This window comes from Ipomoea nil, unplaced genomic scaffold, assembly GCF_001879475.1.
Source record: "Ipomoea nil cultivar Tokyo-kokei standard unplaced genomic scaffold, Asagao_1.1 scaffold3087, whole genome shotgun sequence".
Taxonomy (NCBI): Eukaryota; Viridiplantae; Streptophyta; class Magnoliopsida; order Solanales; family Convolvulaceae; genus Ipomoea; species Ipomoea nil.
The window spans coordinates 1,066,322-1,072,321 of NW_017619515.1; positions in this window are offsets into that span (position 1 = coordinate 1,066,322).

Consider the following 6,000-nt stretch of genomic DNA (forward strand, 5'->3'; position numbering starts at 1 on the left):
TTGATGCTTGGTTATTGGCTTGGAAATGGGTCTCTAATGTGCCAAACTAATTTGATTCTTGAAGCTTGTTGTTTTGTAGCAAGTGGGTTGGTGGTTTGAAAGGTTGTGCAAGAGAGAGCATGAGTAATTTGTATGTTTTGATTGTGATTTTATTCTTTGGTTTTGCTTGAGGACAAGCAAAAGCCTAAGTGTGAGGGGGTGATGTTATCACATATTTGCTTGTTATTATAGTTATTTTTGAATCATCACAGTGATTAAGTTCTTTAATTTTATCTATTTAATACATATTTTCCTTGCTATTATCATTTAATTATGGTTCACACTTGTTTTGAATGTTTTACGGTGTTTGTTAGTGTTTTTGAACCATTCTAGGTCAAAGATATGAGCAAGGGAAGTTCAAGGATGAGTTTTGAGCAATTTTGGACAAGTTCGGTGCCCAGAGGACTCGACGCGTCGAGCTAAAGGCTCGACACGTCGAAAATTTCCAGAAAGTCTTCCGATCGAGACCATCAGGTCTCGACGCGTCGAGCCATAGCTCGACGCGTCGAGAATGACGCGAAGAATTACTCATGCGGCAAAGCTTACTGCATGGTGGGCTGCAATGTTGGAGCAACAATTATTCCCTAATCATTGGGACACTCCTTCCTAAGTCAAAGCTTGCTAGCTATAATAACATTCCAACCAAAATAGTGGAACGGCAATTTCTTATTTTAAATATAGGAATTATAATTTGAGTCCAATTTTGTACAAGATTCCTATTTCATCTCAACTTTGTACCCACTATAAAATCCCTCCTTCCTCAACCCTAAAGACACGGAGAGATTTTTAAAGTTCTTTGTAGACAAGAAAGAGAGAAATCAAGAGGCTCAAATCGTCTTTGGAAGCAAGGAGGAAGCCAGGGAGATTTGGGAGAATCGCTTGGTTAATTCTTGTACTCTTCTGATGATTTGTAATCCTTTATTCATATTTGCTATGTATAATTTAGCCATGCTCGGCTAAATTCCTTAAGGATTTTTGGGTGAATTTGTTTATGAACCTATGTGCCTAGTTCGTTAATTTCTTAATATATTTATGTTTGGTTTTATGATTTGTGTTGCAATCTTGTTTTAATCTGTTGTTGTTGGTAGTTAAAGGCCTAAATTACTAGCTTCACAGTCATGTTTGTGTCACCAATGGGAATTGGGGCATAAATTAGGGCACACACGATTGCACCTAATGGTTGGTCCTTGGGAAAGGGGAACTTATTAGGGGAAGTTTATTCTAGATTATTGCTCATCGGGAGATGGTAGTAATTAGGAATAATTGAATGCTGATCTTTGATCTTATTGGGTGTTTAAGCCATGAGAGTGGAAATTCACTAGGAATAGAGATTACGGGAGTAATTCGATTCCACCTTGCATTCCCATACAAATCTTAATTCCAAACCAAATATTACAAACGTTAATTGGCACTAGGTGATTAAACATTGTGATCCCAAGAATCCTATTTTGCTCTATTGTCTACAAAACCTTGCTACTTATTTTATTCTGCTTGTTATTTTATGCAATCAATCAACCTTCAAGTTTTGTTCGGACTAGTTTCATATGAGTAACCTAGTAGTTAGTGATTAGTACACCACCTCTCTGTGGTTCGACAACCCGAATACTCCGGGTATTATTTGTTTGCCCCAAATTACAGCAATCATCGGGGTACCATGCGTCCTCCGGCGGTGTGGATGTGGCCGGGGACTCTCCGGAAACCGCAACGTGTACCTGGGCAGGAGGTTGCGTGGTGTACCGTTTGTGACAGTAGACCGCTATGTGGCCTTGAGACCTGCAAATTTGACAACGGGGTACACCCCGATTATTGCGTCCACCATCCCGGTTATTGCGGCCACCACCACGGCCTCCACGTCGTCCGCCGTCTCCGCCACCGTGGCTGCCGGAATTCCGGCCAGAACTGCCGCGACCTGCATAGAGAGCGGTGGGTGTGTTGCTGCTGCCACCACTCGGATAGTCATCCGCCAGTATGAAGTCGGCGGCCTGGAGGTGATCTGCAAGGTGTGGAAGGGAGACAGGGGCGTGGGCGGTCAGCGACGCAGCGTATGCCCGGTACTCCGGCCGAAGCCCGCGCAGGACGTAGAGGTTCTGCTCGGACGTCGATAATGGCTGCCCAGCTTGCGCCAATGCCTCAACCAACAACTCTGCCCGGCCAAGATATTCGCCCGGAGTCGCGCCACCTTGCCGGAGAGCCTGGAACTGGCCTAGCAAGCTCAAACATCGGGCTTGCGTATTGGACCCCAAGGCTGCGGTAATGGACTGCCAAACGGCGGCGGCGGTAGTCCGGCCGACCGCGAGATGCAGCACTTTGTCCGACATCGAAGATATTAAAAGCGACAAGATGGATTGATCTTGAAGCCGCCACGCCCTATACGCCGGGTTCGGAGTCGAAGCCGACGTCGCGCCACCGGAACCTGTGTCGCCGGAACCTGTGCTGGTGATCATCGCCGGCGGACAGGGAGTCGAACCATCGACATAGCCTATCAGATCTTGGCCGGTGAAAAAAGGAACCAGTTGGGTTCTCCAGAAGAGGTAGTTGCGGGAATTCAACTTCATAGAGATGAAGTGATGGGCGCCGGCTAGGGGGTTAGGAGTTGCCGGCGACGAACCGCCGGTGGCGGAGGGGGTACGCTCAGACGATCCGGCCGACATGGTGGGATACGGCTGGAGGGGGAAAATTTGGTGAGAGGAGGATCGAAAGGTTAGGCTGATACCAGATTGAAATTCAATCTTTCAATTCAGTTGCAACAGAGAGAGATTACACGAGTGTATATCTCAGTACACCTCTAATCTCTCCTATCTATTAGGATACAAACTAAAGACTACTTCTAAAGCCACAAAATATAAACTATATATTATAAAACAAATAACAATAATAATAACACTACTCACAATATTGTATTCACATGATTATAAAATTATGATTTTAGATATAAATTTACTTTGGGTCTCGCACTACGCGTATCGCGCGTACTCAACTAATATATATAATACACCTACAAGAGTGAGACTGGAATATTATATATAATAGTATTAAAATTACTAGTATTTTCACCCGTGCGATGCACGGAATGTAATTTTTGTAATATATTAAGAATATTTAAATCGATATATAATTATTTAAGAGTTAAATTCACCAGAGGTCGCTTATCTTTCCTGACAATTCCAAATTTAATCCTAGACTATAATTATTAATTATTACAATTTATTCTATGTTATAATTCTTACGTTAATATTCTTACTATTATTATTAACACTTAATTACTTTTAGATATTATTTTTACCACTTATATTATTATTATTATTATTATTATTATTATTATTATTATTATTATTATTATTATTATTATTAGTTTCTTTTCAAGTTTTGTTAGTATATAATGGCCGTGAGCCACACAATAATAATATAACCATAATGAAATATTCTTGTACTGTATTCCGTGAGTCACAATAATAATATAACAATAATAAAATATACTTCAATTCTATATTCTTCTAGGATTTCTATTACCATCATTAATTATTCCCTAATTTACCATAATTAAATAATTTGACCAATTATAAAGAAAGATTATTAAATAACGCACGAGACAATTTTTTAATTAAAAAATTTAAAAATTCATTAATGAAACATAAGGTTCTCATAGTTTTTTCTTAGAAACTATTTAATAAAGCATTTTTTTAGGAATTGGGCGGGAAGTTAAAATTTCATGATTTTGTTATTATATAGAGTATAGATTGTGCAAAGGGAATTGTATTACACTATTTTATAATTTTAGAAAAGAATTTTTACCCAGAATTATTGTACGAATGGGAAAGTAGAAATCAATATATTTTATTGGGAAGAGAGAATTTTTAGGAATTGGGCGGAAAGTTAAAATTTCATGATTTTGTTATTATATATAGTATAGATTGTGCAAAGGGAATTGTATTACACTATTTTATAATTTTAGAAAAGAATTTTTACCCAGAATTATTGTACGAATGGAAAGTAGAAATCAATATATTTTATTTGGAAGAGAAAATTTTTAGGAATTGGGCGGGAAGTTAAAATTTCAGGATTTTGTTATTATATATAGTATAGATCGTGCAAAGGGAATTGTGTTACACTATTTTATAATTTTAGAATAGAATTTTTACCCAGAATTATTGTACGAATGGGAAAAATAGAAATCAATATATTTTATTTGGAAAAGAGAATTTTTAGGAATTGGGCGGAAAGTTAAAATTTCAGGATTTTGTTATTATATATAGTATAGATTGTGCAAAGGGGATTGTATTACACTATTTTATAATTTTAGAATAGAATTTTTACCCTGAATTATTGTAAAAATGGGAAAAGTAGAAATCAATATATTTTATTGGGAAGAGGGAATTTTTAGGAATTGGGCGAGAAGTTAAAATTTCATGATTTTGTTATTATATATATTATAGATTGTGCAAAGGGAATTGTATTACACTATTTTATAATTTTAGAATAGAATTTTTACCCTGAATTATTGTACGAATGGGAAAAGTAGAAATCAATATATTTTATTGGGAAGAGAGAATTTTTAGGAATTGGGCGAAAAGTTAAAATTTCATTATTTTGTGATTATATATAGTATAGATAGATTGTGCAAAGGGAATTGTATTACACTATTTTATAATTTTAGAATAGAATTTTTACCAAGAATTATTGTACGAATGGGAAAGTAGGAATCAATATATTTTATTTGGAAGAGAAAATTTTTAGGAATTGGGCGGAAAGTTAAAATATCAGGATTTTGTTATTATATCTACTATCTACTATACTAATAAGAGCCCAAGAGAGTTAGGCCTATAATGGGTAGAAAAAATGGCGGTCAAATTTTTAAATCAAATGAATGGCTCAGATTGATTAGATTTTAATTTTTTCTTGAAATTTTCTAATTTACCCTTAATGAATATGATTATCCGTTAACTTTTCCGTTAAATATTATCTTTTCCGTTAGTTTCTGTCAATTCACCGTTAACTTACTCATTGATTTTAATAAGAAAGGTCACCGGTTCGAACCCCATCCCAATCAAATTAAAGTTGACATAATTAGTACTCTATTTTACTCTTATATTAAATTATATAATTAATAATTTAGTAGCTACAACAAAAAATAATACATATGCATTTCTTTAATTTAGAATTATGTGTGTACAATGTCTTTATTCAAAAATTTTTTTTATTCATTATCAATAAATTAAATAAGAGAAATAATTTCATTAGTTATATTGTCTTTATTTTTCTCCAATGTAAAAATTCTTTACATTCAAATTAATCAATTAATTATATTCACTACATTGTCTATTATCTTTTTCGTGCACTATTTTTAAATTAAATATCAAAGTGATAATACAAAATAATGTTATATATTTATTTACCAAGTATTTTATTAATACCATGAAAAAATTAAAAATTAAAAAAAAAAACATAATTAATAAAGCAAGTCATATTAACTATTTGAGGAATTTGTTGACAAAGAGAGTATTCAAATCACACAACAAATTGAGGTGAGAACTACATCACAATGTCCTTGTTTGATAATAAGCAGTTAGAAGGTTAGCGTTAGTGGATTTGACCAACGAATTATATCAGCGATTGGTAAAAAGATATTTGAAAAAATTAGACCTAAGGGTATAGATAGATTTAATAATAATAATAATAATAATAATAATAATAATAATAATAATAATAATAATAATAATAATTATTATTATTATTATTATTATTATTATTATTATTATTATTATTATTATTATTATTATTATAATAAGTATAATAATTGTTTTAAAAAAATAAAAAAATATATAATTAAGCCAATCATATTAACTACTTGGGCGATTTATTAACAAAAAGAGTATTCAAATCACACAACAAATAGAAGTGGGAAACTATCTCGCAATGTCCTTGTTTGGCAATCAACAGTTGTCTCTTCAATATTAGTATATA